The sequence below is a fragment of the Aphelocoma coerulescens genome, chromosome 1 (genome assembly GCF_041296385.1).
Source record: "Aphelocoma coerulescens isolate FSJ_1873_10779 chromosome 1, UR_Acoe_1.0, whole genome shotgun sequence".
Lineage (NCBI taxonomy): Eukaryota > Metazoa > Chordata > Aves > Passeriformes > Corvidae > Aphelocoma > Aphelocoma coerulescens.
The window spans coordinates 114619368-114634344 of record NC_091013.1 but is presented as its reverse complement, the minus strand read 5'-3'; the positions used below and the strand labels follow the sequence as shown (position 1 = coordinate 114634344).

General features: G+C 41.7%; 1 protein-coding gene and 1 long non-coding RNA gene across 2 annotated transcripts in view; one reads left to right on the top strand and one right to left on the bottom strand.

Moving 5' to 3' along the window:
- Positions 1–14977, bottom strand: part of HTR1F (5-hydroxytryptamine receptor 1F) — a 105196-nt gene that overhangs the window by 82154 nt on the left and 8065 nt on the right. The gene's annotated exons all lie outside the window — the stretch shown is intronic.
- The window catches only part of LOC138115371 (uncharacterized), a 29373-nt gene that overhangs the window by 10839 nt on the left and 3557 nt on the right, over positions 1–14977 (top strand). The window contains exon 2 of the long non-coding RNA XR_011153290.1: positions 9514–9637. This is a non-coding gene — a long non-coding RNA (uncharacterized lncRNA). The remainder of the gene's footprint in view (positions 1–9513; positions 9638–14977) is intronic.

Sequence of the window (14977 nt, the reverse complement as noted above, 5' to 3'; positions counted from 1 at the left end):
AGGGACTTATCAGAGTGATGTGTCAGTGTCAGAGAGAGCTGGCTGAAGAGTTCACAAACAAAACACACTCAAGTTTGGTTAAACCCTTGGAGGGAATATTCCATGTACTTGAAACTTGAAAAGCATAACAGTAATTATCTGAAGAGACTCGTGCCTTCCATTCTATTCTCATATTTCAACACTGTCAACAGTTTGGTTTAGTTTTGACAAACTGCACAAGCTCTGTTAAAGTTAAAAAGTAATTGATTGAGGGAAAATAGTTGGTTGCTTTTCCCTAAGTGTGTCTCTCATGTAAGCAGCATTGGTCAGTTCCATGAGTGGAGGGGTGAGCCATGTAGGGATTTCAGCCCCTGTGACAGCAGGCAGGGCTTGACTTTTCCATTTCCTTTCTCCTCTCCGAGAACAACTGGCAGTCTGTGCCATGTCAGCACGTTCAACAGAAACCTTTGCCTTCTGAGAGAATAGAAAGAACAGACCCATTTGTTGCTGGACTAGGAATGGTCTCTCTTCTACCCACCTCAGGCAAATTCATCTCTAAATTAATTTTCCAAACCCATCAGTTTCCATTTCTAAATATTTCTATGCCAATTCCCCTCAGAAGATTGTTCCCCAAACCCAAGCTCATTGCACTGAAGGTTGGATATGTTTTTCTAACTTCATGTTTTGTTTGCTCTCATGTAATCATTACCCTTTAGCTAAAATATTATTTTCCCTTTTCTGGTTTTTACTTCAACTGCATGTTTGTTGACAGAATCCTTATCCTCACCTCAGCTGTTACTTTGGCAAACCCAGTCTTTCAGCAACCTCTTTGCAGTAGTAAGGTCACTTAAGAATGGATTGACCCAGAAGAATTATTGGAAGTAGTTGCTCTACCTGCTATTTTGCATCCTGTTCTTTCAGAATTCTGCTGTGCTGATTATTTAGTCTCAGAAGACCAAATAAGCTCCTTAGCAATTTTCCTAACCTGATTTCCCTTAGCTATTCTGCCTTTTGTTCCATGTTCAACTTCATCTCCTCTGACTGAAATGAGGCACAAAGTATTAACTTAGTTTTTGGGCTGTACCTGGATTATCTTTAATCTCTGTCCTGACCTTCCTGCATAGTAACTCCATTCCCCCCCTGCCCAGTTTACTTTAATATCCTTTGCCAAGTCTAATTTTCACTGTGAGTCTGCATTTGTTAATTTCTAAGACTCAGCTTAATTTGCTGCTCAGTACTTGTTGGTTCTTCATACCCAACATCTGTTTTCGTTGCCACTCTTCATCCTACTGGGCAAGCCTATTTACACATTTAAGAGAGCAATTAAGGATTCAAACGATGAAAACACATTTCCTAAATATGGTGCTGCACTGTGCTTCACAGCTTCCAGGTCAGGTTACTCTAGCAGCTTGTTTTTGTTGTCCTAAAGGAAACTCTCATTAGACAGATGCAACATTCTCTCTGCTTACTTAGCATTTCTTGCTATGTACTTGTTTCTGTTTATATGCGGCTTTCAAGCTGTATTCTGTGTGAAATACCCATTCGTGTTCTATAAAGATTTATGTGGCTTTATGTAGCTTCTATATTCACTCCTAAATGGTGATGAAATGAAACTTTCCTATTTACTCCATGGGTGACATTTATGGACTGAGCAAAAATGAATGAGAAGTACTCGGGTAATTCAGAAGAGAAACACAACAGTGGTATTGGTTTCCTCATGGTAGACATAATTTTTGATATGGTGTTGTAAAACGAACACTAACCAGAATTTTAGCAGTAAATAAACTTTTATTACAAGGACAGTAAATTAAGTTTAGATTTATTTCTGCTAATGCAGAAGTTTTCAAATCTGTTTTGTACCTGTGTTTTGCTAATTTCATTCCTCATATTCTCTACCTGCTCCCACACATCTAATAACTCCTTATTTAATGTTGCCTTTTGTTGTCTCCCATCATGTTTCTCTTTCATTTCCTTGAATTGCCTCTTTTTTCCCTACTGCAGTTTGTTTTCGACTCCTACTTTCAAAGTAATTTCTTGCTTCAACTGACTGCCTTCATAAAACTAAGCAGTTTTGCCTTGAATATTTTGTAGCAGGCAACTTGGAGCACTGTAAGGTCTCTTGCCACCTCGGTGTGAGGGGAGGGGAAGCTGTCCTTTGCAGCATCTGTTGCCTAGCAATGTTTCTCAGGTGCCTTTAGCTGTGCTGCATTGTGATCAAAGCTGAAAAGGCAGCGTAAGAGAAAGTGAAAATGGGCTTGAAAAACACCACAATCAAAGCACAGCACTTGGTGTGACACTCGTGATTTTGACATGACCATGGGGAGACCCCAGCCATACATGTCATTATGGGCAGAAGGCTTCACTCCATTTCCCAAGTGCAGGGCACTCCTTGAAAGAGAGAAAGCAGTGTTGCCATCCAGCAGCTCTCCGCTGCACCGTGGGGCACGACTCTGCCTGTTCAAGAGGCAAACTGACGCGGCTCAGCCTGCATTTCTGCTTTTTTCACATCACCTGGGACATTTCTCTCACCATCAGGTGGCATTCGTGCCAGAGCCCAGGGAGACACCATGTTTCCTATAGGATGCCCTGGTACAGGTGGGATGGAGCACCCTGAAAAGCTCTACTGCTTTTCATCCAGGCATTGTTCAAAGACCCAGGAGTGGCTTTGCACGTACCAGACCATCACTGTGACACATCTGATCTATTTCATGACATACCAACTCATCCACTCCAGCCATCCACTAAAGGTGGGAAAGTTCCCTGTACCTTGACACTGACCATGTTGTTTTAAGGCTTAAAAAAGGCATAAAATAAGTCTTGTGTAAGAAGGATTTGTTAATATGGATGATGCCCAGGTTCCTGGCATGTCAGGCTAAGTTTTGTCTGTGACATGATACTAATACTAGCACTGTACAAAATTAGGTGGAGTAGCTAGAACCCTTCATGATGTTACAGGGAAAATGAAATTAATCTTTCTTGCAAAACCAATCCTCTCTCAGTGACATGATCAGGATGTGAATATCTAGATTAAGACAGTATGGCCCCAGTCTAACATAGCATTTTCCAAAACTGTGTTTGTAGTTTGGGTGTTTGGGTTATTTTATTGGGACTGAGAACTAATTTAGGCATTCATACAAGTGTTTTATCTGTGAAGTGATCCCTGAATAGAAACATAAGCATGTACTCTGTTGTTAAAAATTTGCACTCTCTGTGTGGTACATAAAAGTCCAGGGATAAACATAAGTAAATCATCCCAAAGAAAAACTTCTCAGAAATCCAGAAAGGTGAGGGTACAGTAGCCAAAAAAAGACCTCTTGGTAATCTCTTGTCCTTCTTTAAGGTTCACAAAATAAAGGGCTTCATTGTCGTGTCTTCCAGGAGCGTGAGGGAAATGTGGTAGAAAGATGATTTTAAAACTTTCAGAGAGAGAGAGTTAGGCAGATAAGTATCTTCCCTAATTTATCAGCTGCCAAGAAAGACTCTTCAGTGTGGTTTTGGAACTTCACGATGACATTTCATATACCATACTTTTGGCATGTGAACAAAATCCATACCCTGCTGCTTCTCCCTTTCCTGATACTTCCTCAATTAGAAGATCTTAGTTATTTGTCACAATTTTATGTATTATATTTCATACAAAGAAAATGAGACTTTCAGTGAAAGGGGTAATTAGTAGCATACTCACCCAACCCCATGGTTCCCTTCTTTTCAGACTTCAGCCATTCCAGAGCACATGTGAGTTACAAGTTTAAACTGACCATTTTTAAATAAGATAATCTTTTAATAAGAAAAAGATAGTCTGAGGTTTTGTTGACTGGAGAAGCTTTAATTGAAAGGCTTGATTTGCAGCAGCCTGTTCCTTAACTTTCTGAGCTTGAAAGAGTGGTTTTTCTGTCTGTGTTTTGTGTCTGGTTTGAAATTTTCTCAGAAAAGTGTTTCTATAGTTCTTCACAAGAAAGCAAGGGAATGAGCCTTCAGAAGTAACAGATGTAGGACTTTCAGTCTGAAGCTTTATTCCTTTGCAAGGCTGGAGGAGGAAAAGGAGATGGAAATGAGATGGTAACTGTGAAACTTTAGTTGGACCGATAGTCCCACTGAACCTTATTCTGGTTTTGGACTTTCTTGAGGTTCCACAAAATATGCCTTATAAATCAGTAAATGAATGAAGGCTTTTCCTCCTCATTAAACTCTGGAAGGGAAAACATTCATCTCCTTGCTTTTGAAGGCTTGCCTGCAATACAAGTTATGAGAAATTATGGTTTTATTTGAAAATTTTTGTGCAGCACCTAATAGCCAAGATTTGTCATTCCTCACTACCCTTTTAAATCTGTGCTGCAGTGCATCTTTGACACCATAGCACCCTAAAAAAAGTTAGTCTAATGGTTGGCTAGTCTCTCATATTGAAGGGCTGGGGGAAATTTATTGTGGGCATTTTACCTCATCAAAGGGTAGTTAGAAATCATATAGGAAGCTCTGGGAATGCTGGGAATGGAGACCAACATAGGCTCAAAAGTCTTCTGTATCATTCATGTATCTTGTGCAAACCCTGGCCATTCTCCAGCTGTTGTCAGCAGCAGGGAAGGAAGGTGGTGCCTTGAGATCCCTGTGGGGGTACTGCTGTCTGGGTGTGACGTGGCACAGATGGGTGGCCACTACAGTCAGTGGCTTTGTCAGTCTGGACAAAGGAGGATAAAGTCTAAGGGGCAATTTTTGTGAGCTCTACCTGCACCAAATGGACTTCCAATAGCTCAGTTTCTGGGCTCAGGAAATCAGTATTCATTTTTAGGAATGGATGCGATATAGGATGAGGGTATGAGTGTGAATACCCCTGGCCACATTTTAGGCCCCTTTTGCAACCCACTTCCCCAGGGGCTGGAGCCCTGCTCCCTGGCACAGGGTGGCTGGGCAGGACCAGGCAGCCTGCTGCTCTCCTGGGAAACATATTCTATCCTCTGCTCATTGCCTGGTTTGTGGTGCCTTTTGCTGGCTGGGCAAAATAAAATTTCAGCTGTGCCCTCGGTGGCTGCAGAGGAATGGGATTTTGGAAGAGTGGAAGAACAAAGGTGGTGCTTGCTGCAGAGCCAGAGGTAACAGAGCAAGGCTTGTTCACTGGGTTTTGCATGAGGGCTGTGGCAGCAAGAGACAACATTTTCTGTGAGTGAAAGGTATGTTCAGAGACACTTTACACAGCAGGTGATTCTGCCTCTAGTGCCCCTCTGGGCAGTTGTGAAGCCTAGTTGATCATAAATGCCTTGTCTTCCTAATTTTCATCTACAAGCTCCACTGAATCTGTATTACCCTGCCTGAATGCTTGTCCAGTGTTTCTACAGAAGGGCAGGACATTACTTTTACAGCCCAGGTGATTTTATGGAAGGGATTGAACTCAGGTCAACAACAACTCATCCATAAGCAGTGACAGCTTTAGGGAAGAGAAACATAAACCCTATCAAAGATGGCAGTATTTTCCAATTCTCTTTCTGCACCATCTCTAAAAGCAATTTTTCTGTATCCTTACCTCTTAAAATTATCTTCCCCCCCCCCCCCCCCCCCCAATTTTATTTTATCATCTCCTCTTTCTACAAGACCTTCCCTCACTTTTTTCCCCCTTCTTTTCTGGTCCCTGCCCAGACTTCATGTTCTTATGTGTTCTGCCACTCCCTTTCCAGTTCCTGGACCAGAAATCTGTCAGGTGTGCTGGAATGTTGCTGGGGCAGATCTAAAGCAGTAGTAGAGTAGGGGAAGGAGTTAAAACTGAAGACTGGGAAGCTTTGAAACAGAACACAATAGTTATTGTGCTAATTTTCATCTCCATAGCAACACTAATGCAATGTTTTTCCCTCACTCCTGGAATTCCCCTCCCATGGTCTCCCTCTGGGCTCAGCCTGGAGACCAGCATTGGTTCAGGGACTGGGCAGGTGCCTCTATGGTTTTGAATTATCAGAAAATGAATGAGAGTTGAAGAAATAGGTAGTAACCTCCTGGTGCAACTCTGTAGGATGCCCCTGAAGTGTGGGACAGATCTGACCAGGAGGTTTGTCACCAAGGAACAGAAAGGGTCTTGTTGAGATGGCAATGACAGCTGGTGAAGTAGGCAGCAATTATTCTGTGGGGAACTTCTCACAGAGGTTCTGTGAGGATGAGAGGTCAACGTCACTTTTATAGGGGACCCCTCAGACACCATTGACTTTGAATGTATTTTCCTCAAAATTTAGGTTTAGGTCATCTGAAGGTCTGAGCAAATAGCATAGCAAAAAATAGACATTTTGCATTATTGTTCCTGAATTCAAATCATTAATAGTGCGAGACTGTGATTAATGCAAACTGAGTATCTTAAAATCTGTAGGCATCTTTAAATATCTTACTTTGGGTAATGTGTCTTGTAGAAGTTAAAGGTAGCTGAAGGCTCAGAGCATCATACAAACTCTAAAGCAAACTACAATCTCAATTGCATTTTCTCCTATACCTGGCATCTTGGTAACCAGGCTTTCATTATAAGCAGCTTTGGGTATTTTTTTTTTAACCCTTGTGGTACCATCCTACTGAGCAAGAAAAATCTGGGAGGGAGGAGACTTTTTGATATTCCACAAATGCAAGTGTCCCAAGGGGTATATTTCACTGCTGAACACTGCTGTGGCATTTGGAGAATGCCAGAGGGCAAACTTTGAAGAGGCATAAGAAGCACCAAGAGGGAGAAGAAAATGTTAGAAAGTGCTGTTGTGACAGATGGTGAGATGGTAGGCTGTTCTCAAATGGAAACATGTTGAAGAGTTTTGCTTCTTCAGTCTGGACAGCTTCTTGAGAACAGGCGGGGGGCAAAAACATCCAGAAAGCCTCAGAACAGCTTTAATCTGTGAACTGTAACTGCTGGTGGAAAAGAATCAGTGAGCAGCTCTCAGTAGCTGTAGTGGTTAACCATGTTCCAGTAGCAGTGCTGGATGTCCAGGAAGATCCATCAGGAGTCCTGGCTGGAAAATTCATTGTGCCTTGGCTGAGAAACACTAGTGCTGTCTGCAAAACATGGGACTACAATGCTGATCTTCCTAGTAATCCATCAGTGCTCTCTGGAGCCAAACCAGGATTTACTGGGAGCCTTTTTTGTCAAAGGACCTTGACTTCTCTTGCAGTGGTGGAGCACCCAGGTGTTCCCTTCTCAGCTCCTGGCAGTGCTGGATGTTAGCATCAGCTCTGGCACTGTTTTGGCAGCTAGGACTGAGCACTGAGTTGTTCCTTTTGAGTTGGTCTTTACTAGGATTCCTCAGGTTTGGACTAAGATGAGATCTCTAGGAAGGTGTGTAGTTCTGCAGCTGGAATGCTGCAGTGTTTAAAGTGGGAATGTCACACAGGCTCCTCATGGAAACAGGGAGCTTGCAGGTAAACTGAGGGCTCAGTGAAGGAAAGCTGCAGGAAAGTTAACTCAAAACACAGAATTTGCTGTTCTTGTCAGCTGTCTCTGAAGATAAAGTGACGTCATTTTCAAGCAAGTGTTCCATTTCACCAAAAGTTTATACTTACTGCTCTTACATACCCTTCTTAGTCTGCAGACATGAGGCATTTCTATTAAAAAAAAATATTTAAAAAGGAATAAACCTAGGCATCTTTTACTTCCTCCACTACCTTCTGCCCATCCCTTCTCCCATCTTTAAATCCCATAGCCTTAATACCCAAATTAGAGACCTTCCTCTCCCCACATATTCAGAGCCTAGAGCGTACATGTAGTTTGCAGAGCACTGAGTGGGCTTAATGTACCATCAGGCTGGAACGTGTTAGGAGCTAATTCTGGGATGCATGAGTACAGGAATTGTCATGGGAACACAGCCTATAATCAAGAAGGATAAAAATTCCAGTAGGAAACCAGGCTATGGGAGACTTCCATCATGTTGCTCAAAACAACCTTAAAGAGAGAATGATTTTGCAATTATTTCAAAGGAGACACCATGCCGTGGAAACCCCTGACAAAGCAAATTGCCAGTAATTAATAGAAGAAGGAACTTTAAAAGACTAATTTCTTCTAGTTATCAAAAAACATAAACCTGTCCTTCTTCTAGACCCACTAATGAGAAAAATATATAATTTGGGGAGTCAGTTTCCCTCTGACAAACTCAGCTAGTAAACACTGTGTAAAAATATATTTTCTCACTTTTAACTGACAAAAGGAAAGGTTTGAATTAGCCTACACATAGATGCTTCCTTTTAATCCAGTTTCCTTGGGAAATAAGAGTTACAAGATTGTGCCATTGTCAGTCCCCATGAGCTCCTTTTGAACTCATTGTCCAGTTTCAACTAAACTTGCGGAGAGATCAAAAATCCCTTTGCCTTTGATAAAAACAAGTAGATACAAGGCAAGCCCCTGTTAATGGAAAGGCCACAGCATGTGGTCAACATATTATTAGACATTAGAGAATCTGTGTGAGGGAACAGAAGGACTGAAAACTTTTGTAAGAACAAAAACTACAGCAAGGAAGCTTCCAAAGTGTCACTGCTCAGATAAGTTTTTGGAAATTGCTGTACTAAGCTCTATGATATGAGTACATATAACTGTTTTCTAATTCCAGCCTGTGTAGGGCCTCCTGATAATTAAAGTGTCAATGTTTCAGTGATGAAAACCACATTGAAAATCAATGTTCAGTTGACATTGCTGCTTGCAGGGAAGATGGAAAGGTCTTGTGAAGGTCTGTAGAACCAGCTGTGAAAGCCTTCTGTCAGCTTGGTGGGAGGGGAGAGCTGTAAGACCAAACCACCACTTGTGAATCTTCATCCTTTAAACTCGTGGCTGGCTATAGATAAAATCAGAGGCATGTCTCTTATGAGGAGGCCTCCAGAACTGCATGTCCTGCTTAAAACTTATTTGCAGGTATTTTGCCTGTTCTCATACCAAGAGAATAGACTGAGTAACCCTGACTTGAAGCTGCAGGGAAGCTCCTCACAGGAAGATCTGTCGGTGTGAGCAATGGCCCATCCTCACAGAGATCAAGTACCTTTTACTGTTCAATGTGTTTTTTATTCCCGGTTCTTTGTCAGTCAAGGGAATGCTCCTCACCTTGCTTTATGAGTCAGGACAGTGAGACACAGGGATACTAAATGGTGACACCAAGGTGATGCATTTTGGCAGAGGATGAAGTTAAACCCAAACCCTCTGAGCTGCAGGTTGGCAGTGACTCTGAGAGCTGTGGGAAGGGGCAGCCTTGGGCTGGAAAGGTCTTCCATGTGCTCTCTGCCCTTCTTCCTTTCTCAAACCAGCTCTCTGATTCCTGCTTGCACTTTTCTGACTCTGCTTTGGCCTCTCAGGTTTCCCAGAACTGACCATTATGCTATCACTTTTGAAGTGACTTTTGAGTATAACCCAGTGCAAGACTTAGTATTACAAACCTGCTTACAAAATGGCTTGCTGCCTTCCCTTACCAGCTTTCATAAACTATGTCCAAAATACTCCAAAGTAGTTGCTAATAGCCTAGATTGATTCTGACTGTATAAAAGACAAGTAATTTCAAATTATGAAAATTAACTGCTTGCATAATTTGATTTATTCTGTTACAGTCTCTGTGAGGATTTAATCATGGTGCCTTATCCCCAGCTCTGCTGCTGCTGAACTGGCAATATATCAAAAGTGTGATTCAGAAAGGTCTAGCAAGAATGCTGGGGTGGTACGAGGGAAAAACAGGTAAATGACATAACAGAATTTAAGTTTCAGTCTCTGGCTTGTAATTATTCCATCTTTTTCTAACCGTCTGTGTTTATCCTATTGCATTTAGATTTAGCAGCTTCTTTACGATCACGTTTAATATGTATATTAATATGTATATTAATATGTATATTTGCAATCTAATTACAACTTTTACCAGAATGCCTAGCTCAGACTTGCTGAACTTTTGCAATCCATGAATGATTCCTCTGCCTCAGAAATGACTTTTCTGTATCCCCACTCCAGACAAGCAGGCACTATCCCAGAGTCCAGCCCAGCTCCCTCCTTCCTTGTGAAGATGCTGGTATGGAGCACGTTCTCCAGGGCGAGGTGCTCCATGCCCATCATTTAGGGGAACCAGGCAGGGGAGGGAACTCCAGAACCAGCCTGTGTGAGCCTGGAGGTAGCAACATCTTTTGTACCTTTCCTAGCTTGGTTTCCTCAGCACAGTGCCAGGAGGAGAGGCCTCTCAGCCAGTGTGATCCAAATTTGTTCTCCAAAACTAGCCCTCTGCCTTTGTAAGTCCCTGACAAGGAGCATAAAGAGATGGTGGTGCATGTGCCTGTGTCTGAGAGGAAGCAAGTTAACAGTAGGAAAACCTGTTTTAATAAGGATTTGCTTTTGTGATCAGACACGGAGCCCCATGGCACAGTCTGTGGTACAGCCTCCTCCTCACCATCGAGAATCTAAACCTGAAAAACAGAGACTGCACTAGGAATATTTATATCTTCACAATTTATTTGTTAAGGTATTACCTTTGCTCTGATAGGACTCTTCTACCTCCTACTGGCCTGGGCAATCACTCAGATAAAATGGGGTAAAAACCAGACAAGCACTTGCACACAGAAAACATTGGGACTTAGCAAGGGGCACTTAGAAGTAACTTGGAACCTAAATTTGCAAACCAACTTAAGGGATATAAGTAGCTAGCTGGATAACCTTCCAGAAGGCAGAAACATCTTTTGAATTGCCTCTTTAGTCCCTTTAAAGCATTATCATCACTTTGATCTAAATTGAATTGACTCCAAGCCAGTTTATTGCAATGTATGAGCTGCTCCCCTGTAGATCGCTGAGATGAAGCTCTTGCCTAAAAGCTTGAAGTGACACAGTTCACCCTCAAAGGCACCAAAAGAGAGGTGAGAAGAGACTCTTGTAGTTCCCTCCACTACAGAGACAGAAGAAAAACTGATTTTGACTTTTAGGATAGGTTTTAGAGGCATATGATGATGCAAAGAAAGGTATTGTTCTCCCCTTCTTTTCCCCTCTCTACTCTCAACCAGAAGTACCTTCTCTCCCCTGGATGGGACATAGCTGAGCCTGAGGAGAGCAGTTCTGCCCGCAAGGCCCTCTCCACCCCTCCAGGATATTTCCTTGTTGCAATTCAGCTGTTTCTGAGCTGGCAGCAATTGCAGGCAGGAAGAGAAGAGTCTAAAGAAAGAAGACAGGGTGACAAAGCCTTCTTTACTGAAAGCAGGAAAAATACTCCTTGATCATTGATTCCTACAGCTCTTTAAAGGGCAGAACATCCAGCAGTTGCACTTGACAGGTGTTGGGCCAGAAGATTTGTAACAGGAAGCGTGAGGGGTATGATCTGTTCTCATTACCACAGAAAGAAGCTTTCTGTTTCAGTCAGGACAAACAAATATTTTATTTCCTGTCTTCTTTTATTACTTCACCAATTTATGAAAACCTTTATTTTCTTAATATGCCTGCAATGCCTTAACTTTTTAGGTCAGTAATTCGTACCTACAGCTGCATAAGAGCAAACCTTTCATATAAATGGCCTAATTTTCAGGCTGACCATGTAATTTTATCATTCTTCAAATGACCTATGCTTCTCTAGATTAAATGGATGAGTTTCCAGAAAGTAAATGTGTTTGGGCTCCACAGACAGAGCTTTATGTCACATTTCTGCCAAAGAAGTCTGCACAATATTGTCTCAATAAAAAATGAGAAAGTAAAAATCATTTAGTCACAGGTGTACTACATATTAAGATGCAGAAAAGGCATCACTAAATTATGTCATTGCATAAGTAGTTCTCTCAGCAACAGTTAAGGGAACAACCTAGCTGGTCACAACTAAAATAAGTGCAGCTTTTATGAAAAGAATTGGCAGTAAAAAGTCAGAATTACATTTCTATATGAAGTAAGTTCTGATGAATTAAAGCAGATCCTGAAGTTTCCAGTGCTCCTTCCTGTGTAAATGGTGCTTCATCTTACACGTATTTTCAGCACATCTCTTTGTCTGCCTAACTTTAACTTAAGCTCTCTGCTGTTGCATTGAATTTCAGTCTAGATTTCTGTATCACTTCTACCAAGGTACCTCACAGGTTTATGAGAGAAGTGAAGATATATCTTTTGTTCCCTTCTTTCTTGGTTATGTACCTCTTTGATACATAGAAGTCAGATTTCAGCAGATTGATGCCTTCAGGTCAGAAAAATGGTTGCTTTGTCATCTTTCTGCATTTAAGTCCATTTTAATTCTATATTTTTCCAGATACATTCTGGCCAAACCTGTTTTTCTGATATTTCATGAAGAGGTTTTTTTTTTTACTTTTCTGATGGAGCAGATATGAGCAATTTCTATAAGAGCTGTTGACTGTTATGAGCTGATTAGGTGTGTTGCAATGGTCCTGGTAACTGCAGAGGGTCACCAGTTCATCCTCACTACCCCCCCGAGAAGTCAGTCAGTGTCATTGCTGTGTTATTTGGGGAGAGGAGAGGCAAATCCTCTGTCTATGGATGATATCCTAGATCCGGGAGTTTGCCTCTCTCTCTGAATCAATAAAATGAAAGGAACTGTCACATTTCCAACCTCACAGACTGCAGTGGGATGGACATTCAGTAAAACCCAAGTGATAGTGCAGTAGAGGAGACCACACGAGTCCTTAGAGGGAGAGAAGCATCTCTGTGGGTATGCAGTGGAAAGCATTTTCCAAAGAGAATCATGACCCATCCTCCTCTCTGTCCATCCTTGCCTCAGGATATGTCCAAATAAAGCAGACACAGCCCATTCTTGCAAGTGGATGTAACACAGACCCTGTGCTTCTGGTGTGTTGTTTTTCCCATTTACCACATATTGCATCCATCAGCCTTCACAAATAGGTCTTGAGAAAGGAGAATTTAATGGGATTTTCCACAAGTGGATATTGAAAAGGAATGAGGAGCTTGCCAAAAATGTGTTCCTCTCTTCACGAGGACATGAATCAAATCCCTTGATTTACTTTCTATACTCTTTGATTCCAGCAGAGGTCAGCTGTGCCTGTGCCGGGGATGGATAAAGCAGTTCAGAGTGTGGGCGCCTGCACACCTTGCAACATAAAGCGCTGCTTTCTTCCCACTGCCCTCACAGCACTAACCTAAGCCCATTTCAGGCCCTCCTCTTAAATGGAGATAAAAGGGCTTTGAACCAGGGCATCTCTATCTTCAGGACTGCCATAAAAGCTGGTTAGAGAGCCGTTCTTGCTGCTGCTCTGTGGCTCCAAGCCTGTTTGAGAACAGCCTGTAATGAGCAGGAGGAGCAGGAGACTGTGACAGTGGTCCTTCGTGAGGTTAAAACTGTTGCAAGATGAAAAACCTCCAGAGACCAAGAAGTTATGTCTCAACTGTGCTTTGCAATTACAGAACTATTAGGGAAAAAGAATTATTGCCATCCTGTTGCAACTATGTTCCTTTACTGCTGTATCAGTTAAAAAACCCCAGATCTCTGTGCTTGATAATGTTTGGTTAAGGTTTGTTCTGGCAAGAAAATTCGAGTGTATCCACAAACAATTTTATCTCTTTAAATGGCATAATTTTGCTGGATATAGGGTCCACTAAAGGTATTATTTCCTCTATCAGTTACAGTGATAGTCTTTAACATCAACTCTCCAGAGCACAAGACAGTAAACAATTTGAAGCTCTTCAGAACACAAGACAAGAAACATTTTAAAGCTGAAGGCAGAATGTGTTGACAAAAACTCTCTAGTTTACCCATATAACCCTGAAAATGTACAAGTTTTATCCTCTCTTCTCTTTTTAGAGATTAAATTATTGTTACATTCAGAATTTTTGTTAATTGTCATTAATGATTGACACACTTTACAGACTTTTGAAGCCAGAAATTAATGACTGCTTTTCTGAAATTAAATGTCATGCTTTCAACAGAAATCTTTCATGTAACCAGTGATGTCTGCCATTGAGACAGCAGCTGCTTCTGAAGGATAATATCTAAAAAACCCAAAGAATTTCACTGTAAATCTAATGTCTGGTTTCCCTAAATAATACTTTTCACACTTTTCTGGTACCTTTTTTGAATTTAGCTTCCTCATACTAAAAAACAGATGAAGTTTCAGTGCATCTAAGCACCCTTTTCCTTTGTTCTATTAGGGAGATTTAGTAGATTGAAATAACTGAAATGACTAAATGTGGTTTGCTTATTTCTTATGTGTAGCTGTATGTAACAAGAAACGAGTGCCATTATTCTAACAAACTACCAGGAGAGCCAATAAATAATTTCAGCACAAGATCAAGGATAGGGCTAATGAACAGAAGACTTGTTGCCTGAGAACTGAGAGAAGAAACAAGCTCACTAGAAAGAGGTGATTGAGGCACACCTTCACAGTGAACTTGCACTCTGTGTGCAGTTGTGTTGCCCAGCTCCAGCCTGCAGGGGTGTCAGATGAATGTTAGGCAAAGCAAGGAAAGCGATTTTTCATTTTAGTGCTTGCTCCTCCTGATGGCATTATCTGTTATAGGTCAAGCAGCTACACATGACAGCTTCATAGGTCATCCTGAAAACAAGATGCACACCCAGAGCTGTTGCTGCTGATTAAAGATCACCTAAGTGCAGATGACACTCCTGGCTTTTGGGCAATGACAATAGATTTAGAATTCCAGTGTGAATAGCAGATTGTGTCCCAATACCACATACACACACAGCCCAGGCTGTTGTTCACGAGGGACCATGTAACTGCCTCACCAAAGAGCAAATCCTGTTCTGGAAAGGTGACAGCATTTGGAAGTCTCCATTCTTTCTTTCCTTTGTTACAAGGTGATCTGGATGGCTCAACGCTTACAGGTGCTGGCTGCCATTACAGACAGTCACGAGTGAGCTCCACACTTAATATCCTCCTTACCTGTCTTTCTTTGGCATCTGAATCCAAATATAGGTATTTTTAGGTCAAATTTGTCTTTACAGAGAGTTTAAAGCACCACTGACTTTTGTGCCAAAAACTAATGGATGCATCCCGGGCTGCTCATTATGCTGTTTCATTTTGTCATCTGTCCAGTGGTAACTGCCTTGCCCTGGGCTGAGGAGAGCCTTGTCTGCCTTTCCCA